The following is a 20,258-nucleotide window of genomic DNA, read 5'->3' as shown; positions in this document are numbered from 1 at the left end:
CACTGCAGTTGAAGACAAGATGGCACTATTCAAAAACTAGGCCCCAAACAACACCTCATGCAAAGATGTAGAAGAGGTGCAATGAGGTAGCTGTATGACTAAGCCAAGCGACACAAACAATTGGTCCATCTAGGAGTGGCACTGCAGTGGCAGACAGGAGGGCAGATATAAAAAAAGGCCCCAAACAGCACATGATGCAAAGAAGAAAAAGAGGTGCACCGAGGCTGCTGTATGACTAAGCCAAGCAACACAAGTGTGCAGCACAAACACCTTGCCCATCTAGGAGTGGCACTGCAGTGTCAGACAGGATGGCACTTTTCAAAAACTAGGCCCCAAACAGCACCTCATGCAAAGATGTAGAAGAGGTGCAATGAGGTAGCTGTATGACTAAGCCAAGTGACACAAACAATTGGCCCATCTAGTAGTGGCACTGCAGTGGCAGACAGGAGGGTAGATATAAAAAAAAGGCCCCAAACAGCACATGATGCAAAGAAGAAAAAAAGGTGCACCGAGGTTGCTGTATGACTAAGCTAAGCGACACAACCACCTGGCCCAGTGGCGTAACTAGAAATTTTCCTCCCCCAAGCCAAAAAATTCTTCGGCCCCCCCCCCCCCCATAATTGGCACTAGGAAAGGGACAAACATGTGCGCGCCGAAGGCGTGCGGCGCCAAAAGGGGCGTGGTTTTGTTTAAATGGGCGCGGCTTCGCATAAAGAGGCGTGGCATTGCAGGAATGGACTACCTTATACCCCAGTTTTGCAACCTGCACGCCCAGACGTTAGCCACCACAGGAAAGAAAAATAATCCTGATTCATGCCCCTTCCATTATTTGTCATTTTTCCTCCTTATAGTAATGCCCAGTATACATTATGCCACATACTGCAAAGGCCCTCAGACATTATGCCACACACAATAATGCACATGACACAATATGCACACACCGTAATGCCCCCGACACATTATGCCACACACCGTAATGTCTATGACACATTATGACAGGAATCGCAATGCCCGTTATACATTATGCTAGACACTGCAATGCCCCTGATACATTATAGCACATACCACAATGCCCATGATATAGTATACCACACACCGCAATGTCCGTGATACATTATGACACACACCGCAATGTCCGTGATACATTATGACACACACTGCAATGAACCTGAGACATTATACCACATACCACAATGCCCATGATATAGTATACCACACACCGCAATGTCCGTGATACATTATGACACACACCGCAATGCCCGTTATACATTATGCCACACTGCAATGACCCTGAGACATTATACCACATACCACAATGCCCGTGATATAGTATACAGACACCGTAATGCCTGACACATTATGCCACACACCGCAATGCCCATTATACATTATGCCACACACTGCAATGACCCTGAGACATTATACCACATACCACAATGCCCGTGATCTAGTATACCATACACCGTAATGCCTGTGACACATACCGCAATGCCCGTTATACCCTATGCCACACTGCAATGCCCCTGAGACATTATACCACATACCACAATGCCCGTGATATAGTTTGCCACACACCGTAATGCCTGTGACACATTCTGACACACACCGCAATGTCCGTGATACATTATGCCACACACCGTAATGCCCATTACACATTAAGTCCTACATTAAGGCTTCTAATTACTTTTAAATTACCTGCTCGTTGCCAGGGGTTTCATGCTCTTGGATCCATACACGGTGCCAGGGGTTTTCATGCTCAGGGTGTCATGCTCGTTGCCAGGTGTTTCATGCACTCGGTGTTCATGTACTGGGTGTCATGCTCATTGCTAGGGGGTAGTGCTTGTTGCTAGGGCTGTGCTCCCAGTGCCACATATGTCCTCAGTGCCAGATATTCCCCCACGGTGCCAGGTACTCACATGCCCCCAGTGCCAAATACAGCCTCTCCCCCCAGTGCCACATATGCCCCCAGTGCCAGATATTCCCCCACAATGCCAGGTGCTCACGTGCCCCCAGTGCCAAATATAGCCCCCCATGTGCCAGGTACACATACAGTGCCATATATGCCCCCTCAGTGCCCCCCAGTGCCATATATGCCCCCTCAGTGCCTCCCCAGTGCCATATATGCCCCCTCAGTGCCCCCCAGTGCCATATATGCCCCCTCAGTACCCCCCAGTGCCATATATGCCCCCTCAGTGCCCCCCCAGTGCCATATATGCCCCCTCAGTGCCCCACCAGTGCCATATATGCCCCCTCAGTGCCATATATGCCCCCTCAGTGCCATATATGCCCCCTCAGTGCCCCCCAGTGCCATCTATGCCCCCTCAGTGCCCCCCAGTGCCATATATGCCCTCAGTGCTCCCCAGTGCCATATATGCCCCCTCAGTGCCCCCCGCAGTGCCATATATGCCCCCTCAGTGCCATATATGACCCCTCTGTGCCCCCCCAGTGCCATATATGCCCCCTCAGTGCCCCCAGTGCCATATATGCCCCCTCAGTGCCATATATGCCCCTCAGTGCCACCCCAGTGCCATATATGCCCCCTCAGTGCCCCCCCCCCTGTTCCATATATGCCCCCTCAGTGCCCCCCCAGTGCCATATATGCATACCTCCCGCAGTGTCCCGTGATGGGGGGGGCAGTTGGGAGTCTCCTACAGTCACTGCTCTGCATAGCAGAGCAGTAGTGAATAGACGCTGTGCGCATGCGCACAGCGTCTATTCAGCGCAGACAGTGGGAGAGAGGGCATGCCAGCAGCTCACAGAGCGCTGGGCATTCTCCCTCAGTGACGAAACGGGTCCTCCGCGAAGCCACGCCCCCATTTCATAGGACACGCCCCCGACACGCCGGAGACTCAGAGGGACACAGGAGAGGCGCACGCTGTGCCCTCCGTGTCCCTACTTCACAGCGGGGGGCTAGTGACAACAGATTGACATGCGGACGTTCGTCCGCATGTCAATCTGCTCTAAATCAGTGGCGGCGCCCCCGCAGCCCCTCGCCCCCAAGCCACCGCGAGGGCTGCGGGGGCAGTAGTTACGCCACTGACCTGGCCCATCTAGTAGTGTCACGCAGTGGCTGAATGTTGAGAGTGGGCCGCAATTGTTCGGCAATTCTGCAATTAGTGGATTTATACAGCAGTACCCCAGGACTAATACAGCAGTACCCCTGGACTCATACGGCAGTGTCAGACAGGATGGCACTTCTCAAAAACTAGGCTCCAAACAGCACCTCATGCAAAGATGTCGAAGAGGTGCAATGAGGTAGCTGTTTGACTAAGCCAAGCGACACAAACAATTCCCACTGGAATTATACGTTAAAATCACTGGAATTATACAGCCTGAGCTGGCAAGATTATCACAGGGCACACTTCGGCATTTTTTCACATTTTTTTTTAGTAAATCTGGTCAGATCGCATTTCCCATTATAAGTATGGGGAATGTGATGTGGCTTACTAAAAAAGGTGAATTAAAGGGTTTGGAGCAGTTTTTCATGAAAACTACTCCAAATGCCCTTTAATACATTTAGGTGATACTAAAATAATGTGAAAAGGGTTTGAAAACACCCTTTTTCACATTATTTTAGTAAAAATAATGTTAATAAATAGACCTCTTAGATTTACATAGTAACATAGTTTCTGAGATTGCAAAAAGACAATACAGTATGTCCATCGAGGTCAACCTATTTGTGGTCTCCTACACTGTATTATTTTTAGGACTAATATTATCTGTTGTGTATATCGGCCGTTCTGTTTATTCCTCTCTTTTTTCAACTATAGTGCATGATCTACCCACCATAACCCTGTACATCCTTATCCAATAGGAATTTATCTAGTTCATTCTTAAAAGTAATGACCGAGTCCGCCATTACTACTCTCTCAGGCAGGGAATTCCAAATACGTATTGTCAATACTGTGAAGAAACCTTTTCGTCTCTGTGTGCGAAATCTCCTCTCCTCTAACCTAAGCGGATGTCCACGTGCCCTTTGTGTTGATCTTAACAAAAACAAATCCTCCGCAAGCTCTGTGTATTGTCCCCTTATATATTTGTAAATGTTAATCATGTCCCCTCTTAATCTCCTCTTTTTCAGTGTGAACATGCCTAGACTATCAAGCCTTTTCTCTTATTCTAGCGTCTCCATCCCCTTAATCAATTTGGTCGCCGGTCTCTGAACCTTTTCTAGATATCCTTTTTGTAGTATGGTGCACAAAACTGAGCACAGTATTCGAGATGTGGCCCCACTATGGATTTATATAATGGGAGTATAACACACTCATCACTTGCATCAATTCCATGCTCTATGCATGCTAATAGCTTGTTTGCCTTCTTTGCTGCAATTCTACTTTGGGCATACCTCCTAACTTTTTCAAAGTCTAAAGAGGGACCTTGGCACACGCAAAAAGGGGGCATGGCCTATACAAAAGGGGGCATGACCTCGTGGCAGATCCGCAATCATGAGTCACACCCCCTTTTACCGTCACTGAGATGAGATCATCTCCATGTCACCTCCTCCATAGTGTGAATGGGTCCCTGTTCGGATCGACCCAGGAAACCTGTTCACACCGCACCTGACACGTGAATAACCTGTGTAAAACCCTCTATTATTGGGGGTAATTCCAAGTTGATCGCAGCAGGAAATTTTTTAGCAGTTGGGCAAAACCATGTGCACTGCAGGGGAGGCAGATATAACATTTGCAGAGAGAGTTAGATTTGGGTGTGGTGAGTTCAATCTGCAATCTAATTTGCAGTGTAATAATAAAGCAGCCAGTATTTACCCTGCACAGAAATAAAATAACCCACCCAAATCTAACTCTCTCTGCAAATGTTATATCTGCCCCCCTGCAGTGCACATGGTTTTGCCAAACTGCTAAAAAATTTCCTGCTGCGATCAACTTGGAATTACCCCCATTATCGGGTTGAAATGCCGGGTTGCTTGACCCGGGATATTCCAACCTGGACCTTTCACATTGTACCTCCACCCAGGTCGACCTGGCAATATACCAGGTTATTTTGGCGATGTGAAAGAGGTATTAATCTTCAAAAGAATGGTGACTTCTAAATTGTGAAAATATTCCTGTGTTCCTTACAATCTAGCGGAAAGCTGCATTGAGCATTCAGCTTACAATCATTAGGTATCTGAGCACTCTGGTTGGCGTTCTACCGTGACAACACCGCAGCTTGAGGATAACCAGCTACTATTATTTAGAGATGTGCAGCTGGCACTTTTCGTGTTTGGTTTTGGTTCTAATTCCACTTTCGTGTTTTGGTTTTGGCTTGGTTTTGCCAAAACCACCCTTTTGTGTTTTGGTTTTGGTTTTGGATCTGGATGATTTTTAAAAAACAACAACATAAAAACAGCTAAAATCACTGAAATGTTGGGGTAATTTTGCTCCTACGGTATTATTAACCTCAATAACATTCATTTCCACTAATTTCCAGTCTATTGTGAACACCTCACACCTCACAATATTGTTTTTAGGCCTAAAAGTTGCATCGAGGTGGCTGTATGACTAAGCTAAGCGACACAAGTGTGCGGCACAAATACCTGGCCCATCTAAGAGTTGCACTGCAGTTGAAGACAAGATGGCACTATTCAAAAACTAGGCCCCAAACAACACCTCATGCAAAGATGTAGAAGAGGTGCAATGAGGTAGCTGTATGACTAAGCCAAGTGACACAAACAATTGGCCCATCTAGGAGTGGCACTGCAGTGGCAGACAGGAGGGCAGATATAAAAAAAAGGCTCCAAACAGCACATGATGCAAAGAAGAAAAAGAGGTGCACTGAGGCTGCTGTATGACTAAGCCAAGCAACACAAGTGTGCAGCACAAACACCTTGCCCATCTAGGAGTGGCACTGCAGTGTCAGACAGGATGGCACTTTTCAAAAACTAGGCCCCAAACAGCACCTCATGCAAAGATGTAGAAGAGGTGCACCGAGGTTGCTGTATGACTAAGCTAAGCGACACAACCACCTGGACCATCTAGTAGTGTCACGCAGTGGCTGAATGTCGAGAGTGGGCCGCAATTGTTCGGCAATTCTGCAATTGGTGGATTTATACGGCAGTACCCCAGGACTAATACAGCAGTACCCCTGGACTCATACGGCAGTGTCAGACAGGATGGCACTTCTCAAAAACTAGGCTCCAAACAGCACCTCATGCAAAGATGTCGAAGAGGTGCAATGAGGTAGCTGTTTGACTAAGCCAAGCGACACAAACAATTCCCACTGGAATTATACGTTAAAATCACTGGAATTATACATCAAAATCACTGGAATTAAATGGCAAAATCACTGGAATTATACGTCCAAATCATTGGAATTAAATGGCAGTACCACTGGACATATACGGAAGTGTCAGACAGGATGGCACTTTAAAAAATAGTCCCCAAACAGCACACGATGATAAGAAGAAAAAAGGTGCAAGATGGAATTGTCCTTGGGCCCTCCCACCCACCCTTATGTTGTATAAACAGGACATGCACACTTTAACGAACCCATTATTTCAGCGACAGGGTCTGCCACACGACTGTGACTGAAATGACTGGTTCGTTTGGGCCCCCACCAAAAAAAGAAGCAATCAATCTCTCCTTGCACAAACTGGCTCTACAGAGGCAAGATGTCCACCTCATCCTCTGATTCCTCACCCCTTTCACTGTGTACATCCTCCTCCTCACATAGTATTAATTCGTCCCCACTGGAATCCACCATCACAGGTCCCTGTGTACTTTCTGTAGGCAATTGCTGGTAAAGGTCTTCCCGGAGGAATTTATAATTCATTTTGATGAACATCATCTTCTCCACATTTTGTGGAAGTAACCTCCTATGCCGATCGCTGACAAGATGACCGGCTGCACTAAACACTCTTTCGGAGTACACACTGGAGGAGGGGCAACTTAGGTAAAATAAATCCAGTTTGTGAAAGGGCCTCCAAATTGCCTCTTTTTCCTGCCAGTATACATACGGACTGTCTGACATGCCTACTTGGATGCTGTCACTCATATTATCCTCCATCATTCTTTCAATGGTGACAGAATCATATGCAGCTCCAGTAAACATGTCAGTAATCGTTGGCAGGTCCTTCAGTCTGGACCAGATGTCAGCACTCGTCCCTGACTGCCCTGCATCACCACCAGCGGGTGGGCTAGGAAATCTTATCCTTTTCCTTGCAGCCCCAGTGGCGGGAGAAATTGAAGGAGGAGCTGTTGACGGGTCACGTTCCGCTTGAGTTGACAATTTACTCACCAGCAGGTCTTTGCACCTCTGCAGACTTGTGTCTGCTGGAAAGAGAGATACAAAGTAGGCTTTAAACCTAGGATCGAGCATGGTGGTGTTACGTTCCTGATGCTCAGAACTGGAGAGATGTTTGTGTAGAGTCCAGAGCACCAGGACGTGACGCTGAAATTAGGGATGGTACGGGAATAGCCCCTAGCACCCTACCTCCGTTGTTTTACCCATGTGGTCAGTTCACGCCTGAGTGACTATGGTTTCTTGGGCCCATGGCAGCCGCGTTTGAAGGGCGGATTAGGTCTGCCCAACTCCGATGCCCCCAGGTCTTAGAGTGAGACAAGGCGTGAACCGAGACAGGATAATAACAAGGGGACCTCTAACTAAAGCAAATAGAAGCTAGAGGCTACTAACTACCCTAAAACTAAATATATGTGCGGCACGCCGCCAAAGGAAAAGAACAACAAAAGATACCACTGTCCACTCCCCCACACGGCACCGCCGAGTTCCGGGGAGGACAGTGAAAAGCGGAAACCTCCGCAAAAACCACCAATACAAAAGTAAAACAAGGACTAAGCGGCCTAGGCCGCAACATGCGGCAGAAGCCGCTACTCACAAAACCGGGAGAGAACCCCAACAAGCGAGAACCCCCAGATGACCGCAACAGGTTCACTTGGACAGGAAGGATTCCCAGGACCGGCTTCAGAACTCCAGAACTCAGGAGCACAGGGAGCAGGATCGACCAGATACAGCTGACCAGGAACAGATGTTGCAAGGCAGGAACAGCATACAGGAAGCTATCACCGGCGAGGCTGCAGTGTGCTGGCTCCCATAAAAAGACCCTGCTGGCCAATGACAGGAGGGCCAGCAAGACCAGCCCCCAGACCCTAATTACTAGTTGCCGTGCAGCTGCCCTGCTGCACGAGCAACTAATCAATCCTATCTGGCAACGGGGAACGCGGTCCGCCAATGGCGTCCCCGTTGCTATGGACCCAGCGGCTGAGGACGCCCGGCGTCCTAGCGTTGCCAGGGACCCGGCGGCTACAGTACGCACGGTGTCCTGGCGTTGCTAGGCGCCGGGCGGGCAGGGAGGGAGGTGCGGTGGCCGTTAGCGTCGCTCGGAAGCAGACCGAGCGGTGCCGCGGACCGCGGCACCTAACAGTACCCCCCCCCCCTTGAGGAGGGGTTAAAGAACCCCTAAAGCCGGGTTTCTGAGGAAATTCCTGAAAGAATAATCTCTTAAGTTTAGGGGCATGTAAATCGTTATCCAGGATCCAAGACCTTTCTTCCGGGCCATAGCCTTTCCAGTGAACCAAAAAATAAAGCCGGCCCCGAGAAACTTAAAACCTTCTCCACCAAGAACTCTTGTTGCCCCTGAACATCCACCGTAGGTCTACCCTGGGAAGTCTTCCGAGGGAATCTCCTGGAAGAAAAATACTGCTTCAGAAGGGAACAGTGAAAAGTATTGCCAATTTTGAGTGATTTAGGCAAGCGTAGCCGAAAAGCAACTGGGTTGACCTTCTTAACCATAAGGAACGGTCCAATAAATTTGGGTCCCAATCTAGCCGAGGGTTGTCGGAGCTTGATGTTGCGGGTTGACAACCACACCTTATCACCTTAAAAGTGCATGGGCGTCGGAACCTATCAGAAATTTTTTTTTCTCGGAAGGCAGCATTCTTAAAGGCAAAGTGCACCTTTTTCCAAATCATTCTGAGATGGGAAGTTAAGGTCAACGAGGAGACTGGAAAATGAGGGTAAAAAGAATTGGCTCTAGGATGAAAGCCCAAGACCGAAAAGAATGGAGACTCCTTGGTGGAAGAATGACAAGAGTTATTATATGCAAACTCGGCCAAAGGAAGAAATTCAGACCAATCATTCTGAAGTTTGGCCAAATATAGCTGTAAATACTGTTTTAACGACTGATTAACACGTTCAGTCTGTCCGTTAGACTGTGGATGGTACCCAGATGTTAAAGAGAGTTTCATATTTAATGAGGCACAAAAACGTTTCCAGAAACGGGCGATGAATTGCGGTCCCCGATCATAGACAATATCCCTGGGTAAACCATGGAGCCTGAACACATGGCGGAGAAATAAAACTGCCAACCCTTGAGCAGAGGGTAATCGGGGGAGAGCAATGAAGTGGGCCATCTTACTAAAACGGTCTACTACCACCCAAATGACTCGAAATCCAGTTGAAAGAGGAAGGTCCACCACGAAATCCATGGATATATGTGACCATGGCCTGAGAGGAACGGTTAAAGGTATGAGTTGCCCGACCGGCAACGATCGAGATACCTTGTACTGAGCACAAACCTGACAGGAACGGACAAATTCCCTTACATCTTTAGAAAGATTAGGCCACCACACTAAGCGAGAGATTAACTCCAAGGTCTTAGTGATACCCGGATGACCAGAAACCTTATTATCATGAAACTCAGCTAGAACAGTGCCTCTCAGAAATTCAGGGACGAAGAGACGATCTGCAGGAGTGACTTTGGGAGCCTGCTGCTGAAGCTGGACTAGCTGTGTAAATAAATCCTGTGTGAGGCCAGCCCGGATGACAGACGATGGGACTATGGGGGTAGTAGCCGGGTGGTTATTGTGAACCGGAAGAAAACAACGTGACAGGGCATCGGCTTTTGTATTCTTGGAACCGGGCCTGAAGGTGATAATAAACCTGAAACGAGTAAAAAACAGTGCCCAACGTGCCTGTCGAGCATTAAGCCGTTTAGCTGACTCAATATACTGCTGGTTCTTGTGGTCAGTAAACACCGTAATGGTATGCCTTGCTCCTTCCAGCCAGTGCCTCCACTCCTCAAAACCCCATTTAACTGCCAACAATTCTCGATTACCAACATCATAGTTGGATTCTGCGGAGGAGAATTTTCTGGACATGAAGGCACATGGGTGTAATTCCTGAGACTCCGGGACTTCCTGAGAAAGGATAGCCCCCACTCCAACCTCTGAGGCATCTACCTCGACAATAAAGGGGAGATCCGGGTTAGGGTGTCTGAGTACTGGAGCTGAGACAAAGGCCTGCTTTAAGGCCAGAAAGGCAGACTTGGCTTCAGGCGACCAATTGGAAGGATCCGCTCCTTTTTTAGTCAATGCCACAATAGGAGCAACCAAATCTGAGAAGGTATGAATAAAACGCCTATAGTAATTTGCAAACCCTAAAAAGCGCTGAATTGCTTTTAAGTTCGTGGGTTGTGCCCAATTTAGGATGGCCTGGAGTTTTTTTGGTTCCATGAAAAACCCCTTAGAAGAAATAATATACCCCAGGAAGGACACTTCTGTGATGTGGAAATCACATTTCTCCAGTTTGGCGTATAAATGATTTTCCCGTAACTTCTGAAGGACCAGTCGCACATGGGTAATATGTTGTTCAAAAGACTCAGAGTAAATCAAAATGTCGTCTAAATAAATGACTACGAACTTTCCTAGAAAGTCGCGAAGGACGTCGTTAATGAGATCTTGAAATACAGCAGGAGCATTAGACAGCCCAAACGGCATCACCAGGTATTCATAATGTCCCGACTGTGTGCTGAAAGCCGTCTTCCACTCATCCCCAGATTTTATTCGGATGAGATTGTAAGCCCCTCTAAGATCGATCTTGGAAAAGATAACGGTAGTCCGGAGCTGATCAAACAGTACTGAAATCAGTGGCAAGGGGTAGGTGTTTTTAACAGAAATTTTATTCAGAGCCCGATAATCAATACATGGTCTGAGCGACCCATCTTTTATCTCAACAAAAAAGAACCCTGCACTCAATGGAGATTTCGAGGGCCTAATGAAGCCTTTTTTTTAGGCTCTCCTGTACATAATCATTCATTGCCGTAGTTTCCGGCCCAGACAGGGCATATAGTCTCCCCTTAGGCAAAGAGGCACCGGGAACTAAGTCGATAGCGCAGTCATAGGACCGATGAGGAGGCAGAATATCCGCATTACCCTTGGAGAAAACGTCGGCAAAGTCCTGATATTCCAAAGGAATAAGTTCTGGGGTGACTGCCGCAACCCGGACTGGACGGGAAATACATTCCTTAACACAAAAGGAACCCCATCGGGAAATCTCCCCAGACCGCCAATCTATGGTGGGATTATGAAAGGCAAGCCAGGGGTGACCCAAAACTACGGGGACAGCCGGACAATGGGTAAGGTAAAATTCGATTTTCTCCGAATGTAGGGCCCCCACTGTCAGTTGTACTGGAGGTGTGCGGTGAGTGATTACCCCATTAGAAAGCGGACCACCATCCAAGCCGTGCATGGTGATACGTTTATCCAAAGGTATCTGTGGAATGCCCAAAGCCTGAGCCCAACCAAGATCCATGAAATTTCCCACAGCTCCACTGTCGACGAAGGCCGACACCAACGAACTGAGGCTACCAAAGGAAATTTGTACAGGAACTAATAAGGAATCATTAGAGGAGATCAACTGCAGACCCAAGTGAACCCCCTCACAATTCACTGGGTCAGAGCGTTTCCCTGCTTATTCGGGCAATTACGTGCGATATGTCCCTTGCCACCACAATACAAGCAAAGACCAGAATTTAGCCTTCTGGTTCTTTCCTCTGGGGACAGCCGGGAGAGACCCATTTGCATGGGCTCCTCGACGTCCTCAGGGAAAGTATACACACATGGACTAAGCCTGAAACTAGCTCCTCTTTCAGCCCTCCGCTCCCGGAGACGACGATCAATTTTAATAGCAAGCTCCATGAGTTTGTCTAAAGTCTCTGGAGCGGGGTACTGCAGGAGACTGTCTTTAATAACTTCAGACAAACCGAGGCGAAACTGACTGCGCAGGGCCGGGTCATTCCAGCCACAGTCGTTCGACCAACGGCGAAACTCGGTACAATATGCCTTTGCTGGATTTTTCCCTTGCTTAAGTGCACGCAAGTGGCTCTCAGCCGACGCTTCTCTATCAGGGTCATCGTACAAAAGGCCTAGAGACTTAAAAAAGGCATCTACAGATAGCAAGGCAACATCATCGGCTTTTAGCCCAAAAGCCCAGGTTTGCGGATCGCCTTGTAGTAAAGACAGCACAATCCCGACCCGTTGAGACTCGGTACCAGAGGATCGGGGCCTTAAATGAAAATAAAGCTTACAAGCTTCCTTGAAATTAAAAAAATCCTTTCGGTTACCTGAAAAACGGTCAGGAAGGTGCATCTTTGGTTCTGGAATCATACTCGGGGAGGCTCGCAAAAGATCTTCCTGCGATCTCACCCGAAGAGTAAGATCCTGAACCATCTGAGTTAGTTCCTGAATCTGGTTGGCCAAAAGCTTGCTGGGATTCGGTCCTAATACTGCCGGATTCATGAGGCCGAATTTCAAGGCCCACCAAAAACAAATAACTCTTAATATTATTCTTTTTTTTTTTTTCTGGCCGGTGATAATGTTACGTTCCTGATGCTCAGAACTGGAGAGATGTTTGTGTAGAGAGTCCAGAGCACCAGGACGTGACGCTGAAATAAGGGATGGTACGGGAATAGCCCCTAGCACCCTACCTCCGTTGTTTTACCCGTGTGGTCAGTTCACGCCTGAGTGACTATGGTTTCTTGGGCCCACGGCAGCCACGTTTGAAGGGCGGATTAGGTCTACCCAACTCCGATGCCCCCAGGTCTTAGAGTGAGACAAGGCGTGAACCGAGACAGGATAATAACAAGGGGACCTCTAACTAAAGCAAACAGAAGCAAGGGGCTACTAACTACCCTAAATCTAAATATATATGCGGCACGCCGCCAAAGGAAGAGAACAACAAAAGATACCACTGTCCACTCCCCCACACGGCACCGCCGAGTTCCGGGGAGGACAGTGAAAAGCGGAAACCTCCGCAAAAACCACCAATACAAAAGTAAAACAAGGACTAAGCGGCCTAGGCCGCAACATGCGGCAGAAGCCGCTACTCGCAAAACCGGGAGAGAACCCCAACAAGCGAGAACCCCCAGATGACCGCAACAGGTTCACTTGGACAGGAAGGATTCCCAGGACCGGCTTCAGAACTCCAGAACTCAGGAGCACAGGGAGCAGGATCGACCAGATACAGCTGACCAGGAACAGACGTTGCAAGGCAGGAACAGCATACAGGAAGCTATCACCGGCGAGGCTGCAGTGTGCTGGCTCCCATAAAAAGACCCTGCTGGCCAATGACAGGAGGGCCAGCAAGACCAGCCCCCAGACCCTAATTACTAGTTGCCGTGCAGCTGCCCTGCTGCACGAGCAACTAATCAATCCTATCTGGCAACGGGGAACGCGGTCCGCCAATGGCGTTCCCGTTGCTATGGACCCAGCGGCTGAGGACGCCCGGCGTCCTAGCGTTTCCAGGGACCCGGCGGCTACAGTATGCACGGCATCCTGGCATTGCTAGGCGCCGGGCGGGCAGGGAGGGAGGTGCGGCGGCCGTGAGCGTCGTTCGGAAGCAGACCGAGCGGCGCCGCGGACCGCGGCACCTAACAGGTGGCCAAAATGTAGTGCTCTGGTTTCAACAGATTGACCACCCTTGAATCCTGGCAAAGCGAATGAAGGGCTCCATCCACAAGTCCTACATACTTTGCGGAATCGCTCCGTCTTAGCTCTTCCTTCAATTTCTCCAGCTGCTTCTGCAAAAACCTGATGAGGCGAATCACCTGACTCAAGCTGGCAGTGTCTGAACTGACTTCACGTGTGGCAAGTTCGAAGGGTTGGAGAACCTTGCACAAGACAGAAATTATTCTCCACTGTGCTTGGGTCAGGTGCATTCCCCCTCCTTTGCCTATATCGTAGGTGGATGTATAGGTTTTAATGGCCTATTGCTGCTCCTCCATCCTCTGAAGCATATAGAGTGTTGAATTCCACCTTGTTACCACCTCTTGCTTCAGTTGATGGCAGGGCAGGTTCAGGAGTGTTTGCTGTCGCTTCAGTCTTCGGCATGCAGTAGCAGAATGTCGAAAGTGGCCCGCAATTTTTCGGGCCACCGACCGCATCTCCTGTACAGCCCTGTCATTTTTAAAAAAATTCTGCACCACCAAATTAATTGTATGTGCAAAACATGGGACGTGCTGGAATTTGCCCAGATGTAATGCACGCACAATATTGGTGGCGTTGTCCGATATCACAAATCCCCAGGAGAGTCTAATTGGGGTAAGCTATTCTGCGATGATATCCCTCCGTTTCCGTAAGAGGTTGTCAGCTGTGTGCCTCTTACGGAAAGCTGTGATACATAGCGTAGCCTGCCTAGGAATGAGTTGGCGTTTGCGAGATGCTGCTACTGTTGGCGCTGCTGTTGTTGCTGCGGGAGGCCATACATCTACCCAGTGGGCTGTCACAGTCATATAGTCCTTAGTCTGCCCTGTTCCACTTGTCCACATGTCTGTGGTTAAGTGGACATTGGATACAACCGCATTTTGTAGGACACTGGTGACTCTTTTTCTGACGTCTTTGTACATTCTCGGTATAGCCTGCCTAGTGAAGTGGAAACTAGATGGGATTTGGTACCGGGACATAATACCTCCATTAATTGTTTAAATCCCACTGCACTAATGGCGGATACCGGACGTACGTCTAACACCAACATAAGTGTCAAGGCCTCAGTTATCCGCTTTGCAACAGGATGACTGCTGTGATATTTCATCTTCCTCACAAAGGACTGTTGGACAGTCATTTGCTTACTGGAAGTAGTACAAGTGGTCTTCCGACTTCCCCTCTGGGATGATGATCGACTCCCAGCAGCAACAACAGCAGTGTCGGCAGCAACAGCAGCAGTAAGCGTACCACTGAAGGTTCCTCCCGAGGAATCCTGGTTAGAAGAGGACTCCTCAGTCCTGGCAGTGACATGGTCTGCAGGACTACTGACGTTCATGGCTGAGAAGGAAGTTGACGTTGAGGGAGTTGGTGGTGTGGCTTGCAGGAGCTTGGGTACAGGAGGAAGAAGGGATTTAGGTGTCAGTGGACTGCTTACGCTCTTACCCAAAGTTTCACAACTTGACACTGACTTCTGATGAATGCGCTGCAGGTGATGTATGAGGGAGGATGTTTCTAGGTGGTTAACATCCTTAATCCTATTTATTACAGATTGACAGAGGCAACACACGGCTTGACACCTGTTGTCCGGATTTGTGGAGAAATAATTCCACACCGAAGAGGTGGCTTTTTTGGTAGTTTGCCCAGGCATCACTATGTGCTTCTTCATCCCATGGAAAACAGGTGTCTCCCTCGGTGACTGACTTAAACAAACCACATCACCATCAGAATCCTCATTTTCAACTTCCTCCTCAGCGCCAGCAACACCCATATTCTCATCCTGGTGTACTTCAACAGTGACATCTTCAATTTCAATATCAGGAACTGGACTGTGGGTGCTCCTTCCAGCACTTTCAGGGGGCATGCAAGTGGTAGAAGGAGCCACCTCTTTCCATCCAGTGTTGGGAAGGTCAGGCATCGCAACCGCCGACACACTTGGACTCTCCTTGGGGATTTGTGATACCATCTCAGAACGCACAGTTCTTTGCTGTGCTTTTTCCAGCTTAACTCTTTTAATTTTTCTAGCGGGAGGATGAGGGCTTCCATCGTCATGTGAAGCTGAACCACTAGTCATGAACATAGGCCAGGGCCTTAGCCGTTCCTTGCCACTCCGTGTCGTAAATGGCATATTGGCAAGTTTACGTTTCTCCTCAGACCATTTACATCTCTTTTTTTGTGTCTTTTTACTGAACTTTGGCTTTTTGGATTTTACATGCCCTCTACTATCACATTGGGCATTGGCCTTGGCAGGCGACGTTGATGGCATTTCATCGTTTATGTCATGGCTAGTGGCAACAGCTTCAGCATTAGGAGGAAGTGGTTCTTGATCTTTCCCAATTTTATCCTCCAAATTTTTGTTCTCCATTATTTTTCTGGAGTTATATAACACAATATGCGGCACAGGAATGACTGATGGCTGATGCACAGGACACTACCACTGGTCTCATGCAGGACAACACAGCAACACTGTAAGGGACTTCTTGTTGTTATTATTATTATTATAATACTGTAGCAGTTGACATATAGCAGCAGCGTATACCACTGTGACTGCCTGGTCACTGGAATGACTGATGGCTGATGCACAGGACACTACCACTGGTCTGACGCAGGACAACACAGATATTTATACAGCAGCACTGGGCATATGGCAGCAGATGACACCACCACTGTGAATGGTCACTGGACTGACTGATGCACAGGACACTAGCACTGGTCTGATGCAGGACAACACAGATAATTATATAGCAGCACTGGGCATATGGCAGCAGATGATGCCACCAGTGTGAATGATCACTGGACTGACTGATGCCCAGGACACTACCTCTGGACTGATGCAGGACAACACAGCAACACTGTAAGGGACTTATTATACAGCAGCACTGGACATATGGCAGCAGAGGACACCACCACTGTTACTGGACTGATGCAGCACAATACACCACCACTGAACTGATGCAGCACAACACAGCACCCTATACAGCAGCACTGGACATATGGCAGCAGAGGACACAAGCACTGTGACTGGACAGATTCAGCACAAGACATGGACACTTAGGACACTGAGAGAACGTAGACACGTCCTCTCTCTACATTCTCCAATGCCGGAGTGAAAATGGCGGGGATGCGCGGCTCCTTTTACTGAATTCAAACCCTGCGAGAATCCGACAGCGTGATGATGACGTTTTACCTCGTTCTGGTTTCCGAGTCAGGCAGGAAAACCCGAGCCTGACTCGGATCCGGGCTCGAATGGTAAAGTTCTCAGAGAACCGAACCCGCTCATCCCTACTATTATTCAGTGTATCTCTTTCAAACTTCCAACAGGCAATTTTATTATAGGGGAATATTTTTCTTCCTGTAGGATGAGACTCGGTTAACTAAATTCAGTAGATGGAACAGTGTTTAAGGAACCAAACATTGGGAGGGAGGGTGGCATGTCTGAGCGAAATGGTGAGGCAGCAGGACAGAGCAACAGGAGGTCAGAACAGTAGAGAAGGGCTGGGACCTGACATAATGGATGGTGAGACAGGGCAGATCATGGGTTGGAGACTGAGGTGACCCGGCATATGTTGGGTCAATGTACTAGTTTTCCATGGCTATAAAAGGCCTAGTTGGGTGTGGCTCACACGCCAGCCCATGTGTAGGTGCTACTCTCTATCTGACGACAGGCTGCTAGCTGAAATGTTTTCACCAACATATGAACAGCTGCGGATGCGCAATACATGGCTGCCTGAGTGTGCATCCGCAAACCCCCAGCTTCTATGGAGTGCATTGTGAAAAAGTCCATAGAAACTGGGTAGGGCTGACGATCAGGTAGGGAGTTGCTTCCTACAGGAAGCCAGCTCTCTGCTAATCACAGCCCAGTCCGGTGGTTCCAAAGGGAGGAAACACCTCCCAATGGGACTGCCTGTCCTGTGGATGATTGGCAGGTAGGACTTCCAATAGGAAGTCTCTGCCGGTCACAGTGAAGCCACTGAGCCAGTGCAGACACACAGACTGCAACTACTGAAGTGGTGGATTTTACTGGGGGGCTGCAGTCCTGTTAATGAATTTAAATGCAATACAATGGTATGTTGACCATATATGCCAGTGTAGGGTCTTGCAGAGAATTGGGAAACCTTGGCAATGGGCTGTAAGCTGAAATGTTTTGATGAAAATATGAACAAAATCCCCATGTTTTTATTTGCTAGATGCACACGGATTTACAGTATATTATTGTTAGTGCCAATAGGAAAAATCTTTCTGTCTTATTATCAAACTAGCTGTCCTACCCGTTCTTCGCACAGGAGTTTCTGATTTTCACGGTTGTACATATAAATGAGTGTTAATAACTTGGTAAATCTATAGAGATGTAAATATGAGATGTCTTTATGTAAGTAAATATTAATCCATGGTTCTTGGCGTTACCCTAGGAGCAACCGTAGCAGATACGGTAAAAAGTGACATGACCATTTTTGTAGTTTATTAAATTCTACACACTGGAGGTGCAATCCAAATTTTGATCTGATTGCCCGTTTGGGTGTTATCGTTCACGCAATGCAAGCCACGTATTGGTATTGACATCATTATGTCAACCCCCTTTTCATCTCCTTAGGGGAGGTTTATTAAAATTCTTATTACGTAGTTTTCATTAGAGATGAGCGGGTTCAGTTTGTCTAGATACGAACCCCCCCGAACTTCACCTATTTTACACGGTTACGATGCAGCCTCGGATCTTCCCGCCTTGCTCGGTTAACCCGAGCGCGGCCGAATGTCATCATCCCGCTGTCGTATTCTCGCGAGATTCGTATTGCATATAAAGAGCCGCGCGTCGCTGCCATTTTCACTCGTGCATTGGAGATGATAGCGATAGTTTCTGTGTTCAGTGTGCTGCAAATATCTGTGCTCAGTGTGCTGCAAATATCTGTGCTCAGTGAGCTGCAAATATCTGTGCTCAGTGTGCTGCAAATATCTATGTTCTCTGCCTGAAAACGCTCCATATCTGTGCTGCATTGTAGTATATAGTAGGAGGACAGTGCAGAATTTTGCTGACCACCAGTATATATACAGCAGTACGGTACAGTAGTCCATTGCTCTACCTCTGTGTCATCAAGTATACTATCCATCCATATCTGTGCTGCATTGTAGTATATAGTAGGAGGACAGTGCAGAATTTTGCTGACCACCAGTATATATATAGCAGTACGGTACAGTAGTCCATTGCTCTACCTCTGTGTTGTCAAGTATACTATCAATCCATATCTGTGCTGCATTGTAGTTGTGCGCAGTATATAGTAGGAGGACAGTGCAGAATTTTGCTGACCACCAGTATATATATAGCGGTACGGTACAGTAGTCCATTGCTCTACCTCTGTGTCGTCAAGTATACTATCCATCCATATCTGTGCTGCATTGTAGTTGTGCGCAGTATATAGTAGGAGGACAGTGCAGAATTTTGCTGACCACCAGTATATATATATAGCGGTACGGTACAGTAGTCCCTTGCTCTACCTCTGTGTCGTCAAGTATACTATCCATCCATATCTGTGCTGCATTGTAGTATATAGTAGGAGGACAGTGCAGAATTTTGCTGACCACCAGTATATATATAGCAGTACGGTACAGTAGTCCATTGCTCTACCTCTGTGTCGTCAAGTATACTATCCATCCATATCTGTGCTGCATTGTAGTATATAGTAGGAGGACAGTGCAGAATTTTGCTGTCCACCAGTATATATATAGCAGTACGGTACAGTAGTCCATTGCTCTACCTCTGTGTCGTCAAGTATACTATCCATCCATATCTGTGCTGCATTGTAGTATATAGTAGGAGGACAGTGCAGAATTTTGCTGACCACCAGTATATATATACAGCAGTACGGTACAGTAGTCCATTGCTCTACCTCTCTGTCGTCAAGTATACTATCCATCCATATCTGTGCTGCATTGTAGTTGTGCGCAGTATATAGTAGGAGGACAGTGCAGAATTTTGCTGACCACCAGTATATATATATATATAGCAGTACGGTACAGAAGGCCATTGCTATTGATATATTACTGGCATATAATTCCACACATTAAAAGATGGAGAACAAAAATGTGGAGGGTAAAATAGGGAAAGATCAAGATCCACTTCCACCTCGTGCTGAAGCTGCTGCCACTAGTCATGGCCGAGACGATGAAATGCCATCAACGTCGTCTGCCAAGGCCAATGCCCAATGTGATAGTAGAGGGCATGTAAAATCCAAAAAGCCAAAGTTCAGTAAAAAGACCCAAAAAAAGAAATGTAAATGGTCTGAGGAGAAACGTAAACTTGCCAATATGCCATTTACGACACGGAGTGGCAAGGAACGGCCCTGGCCGCGCTTCTGCATATTTGAGAGCGAAGAGTGCAACTTTTGCCATCTGTAGCCCACAGGATGCAATGGCTAACGGAAGATGGCATTAGCAATAGCTACCAGAGTAAATATGGGTTTCAGCAGCCACAATAGAAAGTTATGGAGGCTATTTTTGCAATTGAAAATGAGGGATTACAGCAGATATGCGGTACCCAGTAGATACATTCATTGG

The sequence above is a fragment of the Pseudophryne corroboree genome, chromosome 2 (genome assembly GCF_028390025.1).
Source record: "Pseudophryne corroboree isolate aPseCor3 chromosome 2, aPseCor3.hap2, whole genome shotgun sequence".
Taxonomy (NCBI): domain Eukaryota; kingdom Metazoa; phylum Chordata; class Amphibia; order Anura; family Myobatrachidae; genus Pseudophryne; species Pseudophryne corroboree.
This window is presented reverse-complemented; position numbering follows the sequence as displayed.